Below are 14,095 nucleotides of genomic sequence, written 5' to 3' on the forward strand. Positions count from 1 at the left end.
CTGTTCCTCTCCGCCCTTTGGATGACCCCACCCCTCCTGGCAATTCCCTCCGTCCTCCCCCCACCGCAGAGGACATCATCAGGTTCGTCACAATAGTGCTCCAGAACGTCCATCCCTTTCAGCGTCCCCACACCCTCCACCAGATTACCCTCGCTGCCCGTTCCGTGTTCCACCTCAACACCTACGCCACCTATTCCCACAACCAGGCCCATTTCACCTTCTCCCGTCTCGACACCCTCGTTTAAATTCCCATTATGGCACGACAGCACCGTATCCTGTTCAATAACATCCGCTCCCTTCCCACCAACAAGCACCTCCTTATGCATACCCTTACGACCCACCGTGTGGATGCCTTCCTTCTGAACGAAACCTTTCTTCAGCCCCACCACACCGTCCACACCTCGCCCTACCTCCTTCACCGGTCTGACAATCCACTCCAGATAGCGCGTGGCGGAGTTGCCATTGGCCACCACCGCCAGATCCCTGTCCGGCTCCAACCCCTCCTTCCTGACCCCACAGAACACTTGATCCTTAGTCTCTTCTTCCCCGGCCTTACCCTTACCTGTGCCACCATCTATGTCCGCCCCGCTGCACCTATTCCTTTCGACTTCCTTTCCCACATCGACCGTACCTTCTCCTCCTACGTGATCGCCGCCGACCTTAACATCCATAGTCGTTCTGCCGCCCAGTTACGGCGGTGGCATCGGTTCCTTGCCACCCTCCAAGGCGACGTCCTTCCAATTCCCCAACACACCCGCCCTGAATCCAATACCACTCCCGATGTCGTCCTAGCCTCCCCCACCCTGCTTGGCCGCATAGCGGTGGACGTCCTTGATCCCATTGGCAGTGACCATCTCCCTGTCCTCCTCACTGTATCAGACGGTCGTCGCCCCCGTCCCGACCCGCGCCATGACCCTCCCCCGAAATATGTCCATGACTACTCCCGTGCCAACTGGAATGCCTACCGGGACTCCCTTGCTCTCCAGGTCGATAGCCACCCCCTCACCTACCACCAACCTGATGACGTTACCCGTGCTGCCTCCTTTCTCCAGCAGACCTTGTCTGAGGCCGTGGAGGCCCACGTCCCTACCATTGCCATCCATCCGCACCGCCCCACCTTACCCCCACAGGCCGTCCTTCTCCTGCGTGAATCCCGCCGGCTCTACCGTGCCTTCCTTCACACACGTGACCAGGACACACTACGACGCCACCGGCAACTACAGCGACACATCAGGAACTTACTCACGGCAAAGAAACGCCGGGACTGGCGACAGACATGCACCCGTCTTAATGCCACCTTACCTATCAACTCGTCCAAGTACTGGTCAGCCTTCCGCCGCCTTACCGGATCTAAACCCTCTCCCTACTACCCTCTCCTTCATGATGACCACCCCTTCCCTGATGCCCTTAGTAAGGCCAACCATTTCGCCTCCTACCTCTCCGATATCCTTACCATCCCTGACGATCCCCAGTTCGATTATTCCCTCTTTCCTGATGTCCGTGATCGAACTGATACCTCTGTCCCCCCGCTTGCTCCTGGCTTCCAGTACTTGGACAACATCACACACACAGAACTAAATACCCCAATCACCACTCAAGATATCATTGCTACACTTCGCCCTAAACGCAACACTGCTCCCGGTCACGATCGTGTTACTTACCGTCACCTCCGTGAAGCTCCTGCCTCCTTCCTCTCCACATTGGCCAGGCTCTACAATGTGGTCCTGTCCACCGGCTACTACCCCGACCTGTGGAAAACCTCCCGGATCCTGATGTTCCTCAAGCCCGACGAACCGCCTTCCGCTGTCTCCTCCTACCGTCCCATCAGCCTTACCTCGGTCTTCAGCAAGGTCCTGGAATCCATTCTTACCCACCGCCTACACAAGCACCTTCACCAACACCGCCTCCTCCCCCCTACCCAATGTGGCTTTCGGCCGTCCTTCTCAGCCGATGACCTCCTCCTTCACCTCACTCACCTCCTCTCCGAACAACTCAATTCCCGTCGTTCCGCCATCTTCCTTTCCCTCGACCTCGAACGCGCATATGACCGTGTGTGGCATTCCGGTCTCCTTTTCAAGCTCCAAACCTTTGCTCTTCCTCTCAACTATGTCCGTCTGGTCGCTTCCTTCCTTTCCCACCGTCCTTCCTATGTCACCATCCACAACACTGATTCCTACACCTTCTACCCCTCCGCCGGTGTGCCCCAAGGTTCCGTCCTTTCCCCTCTTCTCTACCTCCTTTACACGGCAGACATGCCTCCACCTGCACCTCCCCTACACCTTCTCCAGTACGCCGATGACACTGCCTTCCTTGCCCTCGCTCCCACCCTGCAACGCTCCCAGCACCTTCTCCAATCCTATCTTGACCGGTTCACCACTTGGTGTAACCAGTGGTTGCTCAAGGTCAATCCTTCCAAGACCCAGGCGATCATTGTAGGCAAAACCACTCGTTCCTTCCGTCTCCTTGATTTCTATCTTACTATTTATGGCCGTCCCATCACCCTCACACCTACTCTCAAGTACCTTGGTGTCACCCTCGACCGTCGCCTCTCCTGGAACCCACATCTCCGGACGATCCAAGCCAAGGCACGCTCCCGCCTCCGCCTCCTTAAGCTCCTTTCTGGCCGTACATGGGGTCTGGACCCTTCCACCATCCTCTACACCTACAAGTCCCTCATCCGTCCTATCCTTTGCTATGCTCATCCCGCCTGGATCTCTGCCCCTCCTACCTTCTACAAGTCCATTCAGATCCTAGAACGCCATGCGCTCCGCCTCGCCTATCGCATCCGTCTCCCTTCCCCCACGCGGATCCTCTATGACCTGATTCCCTTCCCGCACCTCCTCCTTTTCCTCGAACGGTTACGGATCCTCTACACCTCCCGCAAGCTTGATCCTCCACACCCTCTTGTCTCTCCCATCCTCTCCCACCCCAACCCGCTGCCGCGCCTGCATTCCTATATCCCACCTGCTCTCCATCTTTACACCCTCCACACCCTCTCCCTCGGTGGCTTCCGTCAACTCCCCCTCCCTGATGATGCCCTCCTCCCCTCCATCTACCCCTCCTACCAACTTTGAGCCTTACCTTCCCTCTCCTCTCCTTTTCCTGTGGGCACCCTCTCTCCCTTCTCTCCCTCCCTCCCCTCCCCTTTCTCCTTGGGCTTCCACTCCCCCTACCCTCCCCCTTCTCCTCCATCCCTCTCCTCCACTGGCATCTTCCCCTCCCCCTCTCTCTCCTCTTCCCCACGCCTTTTCCCCTTGGCAGGCCACGACTCTGCTGTCTTCCATCTGTTACTTTCATCGTCCTACGCCGAAGACCATCGCATGTGTTTGTGCCTCGACTCTCCTGCAGTGTGTTTGTGTTTCGTCGTTTGTGCTCCGCTGGTTCACGTGTGGCCATCTGCCATCTGCGTTTGTGCACCGTGTTTCTCCGCTTTTATCCATTGTGCTACGCACGTGACCGACTCCGTTTTAACTCTGTTATTGTCTACTGTTTGTACCCCGCCGTCTTGATTGTTTTTATATCTCACTCATCTCTGTTCTGTGTATACTCTGAGGCCGAAGAGCGGCATACCTGGTCCGCTGCCGGCCTACCTGTTTGTCACAGGTATTAAAATCACAATAAAGAAAAAAAAAAAAAAAAAAGATAGTATTTGAACCAGTCTTATTCATTTGCGAATTTCATGCATTCCTTCTTGCTGGTAACAGTGCCTTGCAAATCACTCAATTCATGTTTTCTAGCCAAACGTGCTGCTCCTGATTGTTTCGTACATCATGCATTAGTGGTCATTATCAAGACTGTGTTGTGTGTCAGCTTTTTATGGTCATCAATTGCACTCTGCTTGTGCTGCTCACTCATTCTTGTAACTCAAAGTACGTCGTTGTCATCCAATCCTAGCACTTGCAGCAGGACAAATCAACTGGCTCGTCACCGTGCCACTCGGGAAACTTCCGCAAGGCTTTCATGACATGTCGCAATCAAAGTCCTTCCACAACATTTCTGCAACGCGGCGGGTCACGATACCGAAAGTATGACTTATGCTTCTGATCTATAATAAAACCACCACTCGGAAAGCGCTACTCCCTTCCCACATCCCTCAGAATGTGGTGAACGATCATCGATTACAACCAAGATGCAATGAATCTCGGTCGCATGCCTCACGCTCAGGGACAGTGCTACCACTCATCATCGTGGTTGCGTCTACTCCAGCTTTGAACTAGAGAGAGTTGAAGACATACTACAGAAATGATCCTGTGAAGTATGATCTTGCTTGCAAGCTATCACCGCTCGCTACTTATGCCACGAGACCGTCAACACGCCCTACGAGAATACGACACACTCTTCACATTCGCGATTTACTTATCGAAGAATTACTTAAGCTCGGACATTCTGCAAAGAACCTAGTTCTACTCCTATTTGGCCGCCATGATCTAACCTTTCCTCACTCAACTATTCTGTGCGCTACCAGTGCTTTTTGCATCCGAAATCAGAGACCATTGCCTCAGGCGAGACTGTATGTAAACACCGCTTGCAGCTCCGGCCGCTAGATGGGGGCCTGGGGCACATACAGTAGCATTCTATGGCGCAAGCAGACATGCCAAATAGTCACTGAAAGAGAAACACACAAGAGGGCAGTCATAGGACACTTGTGCTTTCTTTAAAACCGCCTCTCTCTTCGAAAATTTTCGCACCGCAATAGCGTATTCACCTCGCCCTAACAGTGCCAACTCTTGTCGATATTTGGCCACTTCCTCTTTCGCTTCACCTTGCGTCTTACTTGATACCCCGCCCAACAGCTGCTGATACACGCTACACGCAATTAATGTGTTTCTCTCTGTATCTCTTTTCGCCTACCACGAGTATTGCTTTTCCTCACATGGCAATTATGAAAACACCCACAGCTAAACAAACACTTCCATTCAGCATCACGTCCATACTATCAGTCATACACCAGTAATTTCACAGCTACTTGCTCCACTAATACATTTCTTAATGTTACTGTTAAACAGATGAAGAATCAAAGTATACAACAAGTCTCTATGAACATCACTGTCAGGACATTATACGCATACCATGCCCATCTTCATGCTTCAACTATGATGGCCCATGTGCTATGAATAAAGAAATTTCTCATCAAATATCAAATAATTTTACAACTATATAACTACTCCGACTAGCCCCTTACTAAAACTCTAGATGTTTAGCAATCCCGCCATCAATCTCAGAATAATCGCAAGCAGTGCTTTCATCCCATGAGCACTTCTTTGCAAACAAAACCACAAAACTACTTTTTATACTAGCTTCCTTGTCACAGTGAACAGGGAACTAATGCTAGTGCCCCAGTTTACTCAAAAACTTTTTCGCTTGCAACATATAAACAGCCAACTTGAACCTCTGGGATTTTCAAACACACACAGAAAACTTAATTCCACAGAAATTTAGGAGTAACAGTGGTTGCCTGACATTTTCATACATACTCAAATAGCTACTTCTATGCACTTCACACAATGTTCTCATCATGTTCCACCAGAGAACACAGTTATCACCATGAACGGATTCTGGTAAAAGAGCCTTCAAACCACAAACAGCCTGATCAAAGTGATTATCTCCACATCCTCTGCCAATATCATGTCACTCTATACCTGAGGAGGGAAACTACAATGCAGGGGAAGGAGCTTCGTTGTGAGCACTGTCCTGGTATTTCATCATTAACTCTTCTCAAGCCAAGTATGCACCACCTCTGTGTATGGCTGGGTCAATCAAAAAAGACAAGCAGCATCAACAACTCACAGGACACTATGAACATTTTTACCATTATCTGCACCACCTTCCACTGATTTACTGAAGAAGAAACTGCAAAGTCTGGCCAATTTTGTACACCAGTAATCTTGAAAACATTGGAGTCAACAGCAGATACATAGTTTCCAAGACTGTACCTAGGAACAACCCTTCAATTTCAAGATTTACATCTCACTGAGGCACATCACATCATACCCAAACTACACCTAGCAGGAAATTGCTACTCTATTCATTTCCAGCTATCTATGTCATATTCAACAAATGTCTCCCTCCCACCTACATCTTCTACAAAACTGAGTACATTGTTATGAACAAACAACCAATGCCATATTATGGCAACAATCCAGTGCCACTATTATCCACTCTCTTGAAAACAATTGAAATACTCATCCTGACCAACTATCCACCATCTTCAACCCAAATCTCACTCACACCATACCCACAAATCACAAACTTGTGCAGTAAAAATAATTTTGGGTTTCAAAACTCAATCTACTAATCACATACCAGTATTACTTACAACGCCTATCATTCATCATTCACTTCCAAATATCAGCTTATATGCTGTTGTGCAATTAAAGTGCAAATAAACACTAAACCATATAGCACTGAGGTATAGAAAGCGTTCACCAAGAGTTTCCACAATTATGCCTCTTGTGCCTCACACACACACACACACAAATGTAACAACTCTTCACAATACAAAGCATTCACCTTCACCTCTGCACAATATTGCCTGCCATACATTATCGCAAGCACCACTCACATTACAATTCCTTTATGCTATTTCCAGATTAGTCTCCTGCCATTTATACAACTCAGACATTAAATAGCTCTCTTTCTCTTTACACTATCGTCTAACACACTGCACGCCATTTCAGGGCAAATGTACTTGTTTCATTATACTGCGACATGGCCTGTTACAATTTCAAATCAAGCAAAAACATCTACCTGATCCAACGTGCTCCGCTACTCCACACAACACAATCTACCTCTTCCTATTTACACACATTATTGCTTACATTACGTTTTACTTGTGATTGTGGCTCAGCAATAGCCGAGCACTACGAAAAATACATTACAGACTCATTTAATGTTCCCCTCCACGGAAATCTTTAGTAAAAGGCGAAAGATTTATTCGATTTGAAGGGAAACCAGAGTGCCGATCAACGCACTCACTTCCATACTTATGGCTGCTTCTCTAGTACTTCTGCGCGAGAACGCGGAAAATTCTTTCCCTCTTGTCCACTTCTCTACCGTCAACAGACTTCCAGTGTTATGCAAGCACAAACCGCAAAACTAACTGCCAACGCTGAAATACGTGTCTGCCAAATGAGGTCGCTATTACTCTTTACATAACTATTTTCATCATTTCTGTCACCATCCAAGCTGCTTCATTACCTCACCTGCCGCCAGATGGCAGCACGCCTAATTCCTGTCGGCGACCCACCGTTTGACATACAACGTTCGGCACACAACTGCCCGCAGTGCTCTGCATCTAACACTAATCTCTCTCCTCCCCACCACACTCGTTCACTGAAAAAACTGACAACTAGATAGTTCTTTGTACGCGAAACTAGGCCACATCAGACGCAACGTGTATGTAGATGTGTAGTGCAAGGGAAATATCCCCTGCTCCCACACAACTAATACTAGCTGACAACAGAAACAAAATTTCTGTCGATAGTATTTGAACCAGTCTTATTCATTTGCGAATTTCATGCATTCCTTCTTGCTGGTAACAGTGCCTTGCAAATCACTCAATTCATGTTTTCTAGCCAAACGTGCTGCTCCTGATTGTTTCGTACATCATGCATTAGTGGTCATTATCAAGACTGTGTTGTGTGTCAGCTTTTTATGGTCATCAATTGCACTCTGCTTGTGCTGCTCACTCATTCTTGTAACTCAAAGTACGTCGTTGTCATCCAATCCTAGCACTTGCAGCAGGACAAATCAACTGGCTCGTCACCGTGCCACTCGGGAAACTTCCGCAAGGCTTTCATGACATGTCGCAATCAAAGTCCTTCCACAACATTTCTGCAACGCGGCGGGTCACGATACCGAAAGTATGACTTATGCTTCTGATCTATAATAAAACCACCACTCGGAAAGCGCTACTCCCTTCCCACATCCCTCAGAATGTGGTGAACGATCATCGATTACAACCAAGATGCAATGAATCTCGGTCGCATGCCTCACGCTCAGGGACAGTGCTACCACTCATCATCGTGGTTGCGTCTACTCCAGCTTTGAACTAGAGAGAGTTGAAGACATACTACAGAAATGATCCTGTGAAGTATGATCTTGCTTGCAAGCTATCACCGCTCGCTACTTATGCCACGAGACCGTCAACACGCCCTACGAGAATACGACACACTCTTCACATTCGCGATTTACTTATCGAAGAATTACTTAAGCTCGGACATTCTGCAAAGAACCTAGTTCTACTCCTATTTGGCCGCCATGATCTAACCTTTCCTCACTCAACTATTCTGTGCGCTACCAGTGCTTTTTGCATCCGAAATCAGAGACCATTACCTCAGGCGAGACTGTATGTAAACACCGCTTGCAGCTCCGGCCGCTAGATGGGGGCCTGGGGCACATACAGTAGCATTCTATGGCGCAAGCAGACATGCCAAATAGTCACTGAAAGAGAAACACACAAGAGGGCAGTCATAGGACACTTGTGCTTTCTTTAAAACCGCCTCTCTCTTCGAAAATTTTCGCACCGCAATAGCGTATTCACCTCGCCCTAACAGTGCCAACTCTTGTCGATATTTGGCCACTTCCTCTTTCGCTTCACCTTGCGTCTTACTTGATACCCCGCCCAACAGCTGCTGATACACGCTACACGCAATTAATGTGTTTCTCTCTGTATCTCTTTTCGCCTACCACGAGTATTGCTTTTCCTCACATGGCAATTATGAAAACACCCACAGCTAAACAAACACTTCCATTCAGCATCACGTCCATACTATCAGTCATACACCAGTAATTTCACAGCTACTTGCTCCACTAATACATTTCTTAATGTTACTGTTAAACAGATGAAGAATCAAAGTATACAACAAGTCTCTATGAACATCACTGTCAGGACATTATACGCATACCATGCCCATCTTTATGCTTCAACTATGATGGCCCATGTGCTATGAATAAAGAAATTTCTCATCAAATATCAAATAATTTTACAACTATATAACTACTCCGACTAGCCCCTTACTAAAACTCTAGATGTTTAGCAATCCCGCCATCAATCTCAGAATAATCGCAAGCAGTGCTTTCATCCCATGAGCACTTCTTTGCAAACAAAACCACAAAACTACTTTTTATACTAGCTTCCTTGTCACAGTGAACAGGGAACTAATGCTAGTGCCCCAGTTTACTCAAAAACTTTTTCGCTTGCAACATATAAACAGCCAACTTGAACCTCTGGGATTTTCAAACACACACAGAAAACTTAATTCCACAGAAATTTAGGAGTAACAGTGGTTGCCTGACATTTTCATACATACTCAAATAGCTACTTCTATGCACTTCACACAATTTTCTCATCATGTTCCACCAGAGAACACAGTTATCACCATGAACGGATTCTGGTAAAAGAGCCTTCAAACCACAAACAGCCTGATCAAAGTGATTATCTCCACATCCTCTGCCAATATCATGTCACTCTATACCTGAGGAGGGAAACTACAATGCAGGGGAAGGAGCTTCGTTGTGAGCACTGTCCTGGTATTTCATCATTAACTCTTCTCAAGCCAAGTATGCACCACCTCTGTGTATGGCTGGGTCAATCAAAAAAGACAAGCAGCATCAACAACTCACAGGACACTATGAACATTTTTACCATTATCTGCACCACCTTCCACTGATTTACTGAAGAAGAAACTGCAAAGTCTGGCCAATTTTGTACACCAGTAATCTTGAAAACATTGGAGTCAACAGCAGATACATAGTTTCCAAGACTGTACCTAGGAACAACCCTTCAATTTCAAGATTTACATCTCACTGAGGCACATCACATCATACCCAAACTACACCTAGCAGGAAATTGCTACTCTATTCATTTCCAGCTATCTATGTCATATTCAACAAATGTCTCCCTCCCACCTACATCTTCTACAAAACTGAGTACATTGTTATGAACAAACAACCAATGCCATATTATGGCAACAATCCAGTGCCACTATTATCCACTCTCTTGAAAACAATTGAAATACTCATCCTGACCAACTATCCACCATCTTCAACCCAAATCTCACTCACACCATACCCACAAATCACAAACTTGTGCAGTAAAAATAATTTTGGGTTTCAAAACTCAATCTACTAATCACATACCAGTATTACTTACAACGCCTATCATTCATCATTCACTTCCAAATATCAGCTTATATGCTGTTGTGCAATTAAAGTGCAAATAAACACTAAACCATATAGCACTGAGGTATAGAAAGCGTTCACCAAGAGTTTCCACAATTATGCCTCTTGTGCCTCACACACACACACACACAAATGTAACAACTCTTCACAATACAAAGCATTCACCTTCACCTCTGCACAATATTGCCTGCCATACATTATCGCAAGCACCACTCACATTACAATTCCTTTATGCTATTTCCAGATTAGTCTCCTGCCATTTATACAACTCAGACATTAAATAGCTCTCTTTCTCTTTACACTATCGTCTAACACACTGCACGCCATTTCAGGGCAAATGTACTTGTTTCATTATACTGCGACATGGCCTGTTACAATTTCAAATCAAGCAAAAACATCTACCTGATCCAACGTGCTCCGCTACTCCACACAACACAATCTACCTCTTCCTATTTACACACATTATTGCTTACATTACGTTTTACTTGTGATTGTGGCTCAGCAATAGCCGAGCACTACGAAAAATACATTACAGACTCATTTAATGTTCCCCTCCACGGAAATCTTTAGTAAAAGGCGAAAGATTTATTCGATTTGAAGGGAAACCAGAGTGCCGATCAACGCACTCACTTCCATACTTATGGCTGCTTCTCTAGTACTTCTGCGCGAGAACGCGGAAAATTCTTTCCCTCTTGTCCACTTCTCTACCGTCAACAGACTTCCAGTGTTATGCAAGCACAAACCGCAAAACTAACTGCCAACGCTGAAATACGTGTCTGCCAAATGAGGTCGCTATTACTCTTTACATAACTATTTTCATCATTTCTGTCACCATCCAAGCTGCTTCATTACCTCACCTGCCGCCAGATGGCAGCACGCCTAATTCCTGTCGGCGACCCACCGTTTGACATACAACGTTCGGCACACAACTGCCCGCAGTGCTCTGCATCTAACACTAATCTCTCTCCTCCCCACCACACTCGTTCACTGAAAAAACTGACAACTAGATAGTTCTTTGTACGCGAAACTAGGCCACATCAGACGCAACGTGTATGTAGATGTGTAGTGCAAGGGAAATATCCCCTGCTCCCACACAACTAATACTAGCTGACAACAGAAACAAAATTTCTGTCGATAGTATTTGAACCAGTCTTATTCATTTGCGAATTTCATGCATTCCTTCTTGCTGGTAACAGTGCCTTGCAAATCACTCAATTCATGTTTTCTAGCCAAACGTGCTGCTCCTGATTGTTTCGTACATCATGCATTAGTGGTCATTATCAAGACTGTGTTGTGTGTCAGCTTTTTATGGTCATCAATTGCACTCTGCTTGTGCTGCTCACTCATTCTTGTAACTCAAAGTACGTCGTTGTCATCCAATCCTAGCACTTGCAGCAGGACAAATCAACTGGCTCGTCACCGTGCCACTCGGGAAACTTCCGCAAGGCTTTCATGACATGTCGCAATCAAAGTCCTTCCACAACATTTCTGCAACGCGGCGGGTCACGATACCGAAAGTATGACTTATGCTTCTGATCTATAATAAAACCACCACTCGGAAAGCGCTACTCCCTTCCCACATCCCTCAGAATGTGGTGAACGATCATCGATTACAACCAAGATGCAATGAATCTCGGTCGCATGCCTCACGCTCAGGGACAGTGCTACCACTCATCATCGTGGTTGCGTCTACTCCAGCTTTGAACTAGAGAGAGTTGAAGACATACTACAGAAATGATCCTGTGAAGTATGATCTTGCTTGCAAGCTATCACCGCTCGCTACTTATGCCACGAGACCGTCAACACGCCCTACGAGAATACGACACACTCTTCACATTCGCGATTTACTTATCGAAGAATTACTTAAGCTCGGACATTCTGCAAAGAACCTAGTTCTACTCCTATTTGGCCGCCATGATCTAACCTTTCCTCACTCAACTATTCTGTGCGCTACCAGTGCTTTTTGCATCCGAAATCAGAGACCATTGCCTCAGGCGAGACTGTATGTAAACACCGCTTGCAGCTCCGGCCGCTAGATGGGGGCCTGGGGCACATACAGTAGCATTCTATGGCGCAAGCAGACATGCCAAATAGTCACTGAAAGAGAAACACACAAGAGGGCAGTCATAGGACACTTGTGCTTTCTTTAAAACCGCCTCTCTCTTCGAAAATTTTCGCACCGCAATAGCGTATTCACCTCGCCCTAACAGTGCCAACTCTTGTCGATATTTGGCCACTTCCTCTTTCGCTTCACCTTGCGTCTTACTTGATACCCCGCCCAACAGCTGCTGATACACGCTACACGCAATTAATGTGTTTCTCTCTGTATCTCTTTTCGCCTACCACGAGTATTGCTTTTCCTCACATGGCAATTATGAAAACACCCACAGCTAAACAAACACTTCCATTCAGCATCACGTCCATACTATCAGTCATACACCAGTAATTTCACAGCTACTTGCTCCACTAATACATTTCTTAATGTTACTGTTAAACAGATGAAGAATCAAAGTATACAACAAGTCTCTATGAACATCACTGTCAGGACATTATACGCATACCATGCCCATCTTTATGCTTCAACTATGATGGCCCATGTGCTATGAATAAAGAAATTTCTCATCAAATATCAAATAATTTTACAACTATATAACTACTCCGACTAGCCCCTTACTAAAACTCTAGATGTTTAGCAATCCCGCCATCAATCTCAGAATAATCGCAAGCAGTGCTTTCATCCCATGAGCACTTCTTTGCAAACAAAACCACAAAACTACTTTTTATACTAGCTTCCTTGTCACAGTGAACAGGGAACTAATGCTAGTGCCCCAGTTTACTCAAAAACTTTTTCGCTTGCAACATATAAACAGCCAACTTGAACCTCTGGGATTTTCAAACACACACAGAAAACTTAATTCCACAGAAATTTAGGAGTAACAGTGGTTGCCTGACATTTTCATACATACTCAAATAGCTACTTCTATGCACTTCACACAATGTTCTCATCATGTTCCACCAGAGAACACAGTTATCACCATGAACGGATTCTGGTAAAAGAGCCTTCAAACCACAAACAGCCTGATCAAAGTGATTATCTCCACATCCTCTGCCAATATCATGTCACTCTATACCTGAGGAGGGAAACTACAATGCAGGGGAAGGAGCTTCGTTGTGAGCACTGTCCTGGTATTTCATCATTAACTCTTCTCAAGCCAAGTATGCACCACCTCTGTGTATGGCTGGGTCAATCAAAAAAGACAAGCAGCATCAACAACTCACAGGACACTATGAACATTTTTACCATTATCTGCACCACCTTCCACTGATTTACTGAAGAAGAAACTGCAAAGTCTGGCCAATTTTGTACACCAGTAATCTTGAAAACATTGGAGTCAACAGCAGATACATAGTTTCCAAGACTGTACCTAGGAACAACCCTTCAATTTCAAGATTTACATCTCACTGAGGCACATCACATCATACCCAAACTACACCTAGCAGGAAATTGCTACTCTATTCATTTCCAGCTATCTATGTCATATTCAACAAATGTCTCCCTCCCACCTACATCTTCTACAAAACTGAGTACATTGTTATGAACAAACAACCAATGCCATATTATGGCAACAATCCAGTGCCACTATTATCCACTCTCTTGAAAACAATTGAAATACTCATCCTGACCAACTATCCACCATCTTCAACCCAAATCTCACTCACACCATACCCACAAATCACAAACTTGTGCAGTAAAAATAATTTTGGGTTTCAAAACTCAATCTACTAATCACATACCAGTATTACTTACAACGCCTATCATTCATCATTCACTTCCAAATATCAGCTTATATGCTGTTGTGCAATTAAAGTGCAAATAAACACTAAACCATATAGCACTGAGGTATAGAAAGCG

The 14,095-nt window shown here is 45.9% G+C and overlaps 5 non-coding genes across 5 annotated transcripts; all 5 read right to left on the reverse strand.

Moving 5' to 3' along the window:
• Window positions 1-4,058: 4,058 nt before the first annotated feature.
• Window positions 4,059-4,265, reverse strand: LOC126356843 (small nucleolar RNA U3). Its single transcript, XR_007565860.1, has one exon. It is a non-coding gene; the product is annotated as a small nucleolar RNA U3 (small nucleolar RNA).
• A 2,575-nt stretch (window positions 4,266-6,840) lies between these two features.
• Window positions 6,841-6,959, reverse strand: LOC126357023 (U5 spliceosomal RNA). Its single transcript, XR_007566018.1, has one exon. It is a non-coding gene; the product is annotated as a U5 spliceosomal RNA (small nuclear RNA).
• A 936-nt stretch (window positions 6,960-7,895) lies between these two features.
• Window positions 7,896-8,102, reverse strand: LOC126356845 (small nucleolar RNA U3). Its single transcript, XR_007565861.1, has one exon. It is a non-coding gene; the product is annotated as a small nucleolar RNA U3 (small nucleolar RNA).
• A 2,575-nt stretch (window positions 8,103-10,677) lies between these two features.
• On the reverse strand, window positions 10,678-10,796 carry LOC126357024 (U5 spliceosomal RNA). The gene has a single exon (XR_007566019.1). It is a non-coding gene; the product is annotated as a U5 spliceosomal RNA (small nuclear RNA).
• A 936-nt stretch (window positions 10,797-11,732) lies between these two features.
• On the reverse strand, window positions 11,733-11,939 carry LOC126356846 (small nucleolar RNA U3). The gene has a single exon (XR_007565862.1). It is a non-coding gene; the product is annotated as a small nucleolar RNA U3 (small nucleolar RNA).
• Window positions 11,940-14,095: the final 2,156 nt, after the last annotated feature.

This window comes from Schistocerca gregaria, chromosome 3 (assembly GCF_023897955.1).
Source record: "Schistocerca gregaria isolate iqSchGreg1 chromosome 3, iqSchGreg1.2, whole genome shotgun sequence".
In the NCBI taxonomy this organism is placed as follows: Eukaryota; Metazoa; Arthropoda; class Insecta; order Orthoptera; family Acrididae; genus Schistocerca; species Schistocerca gregaria.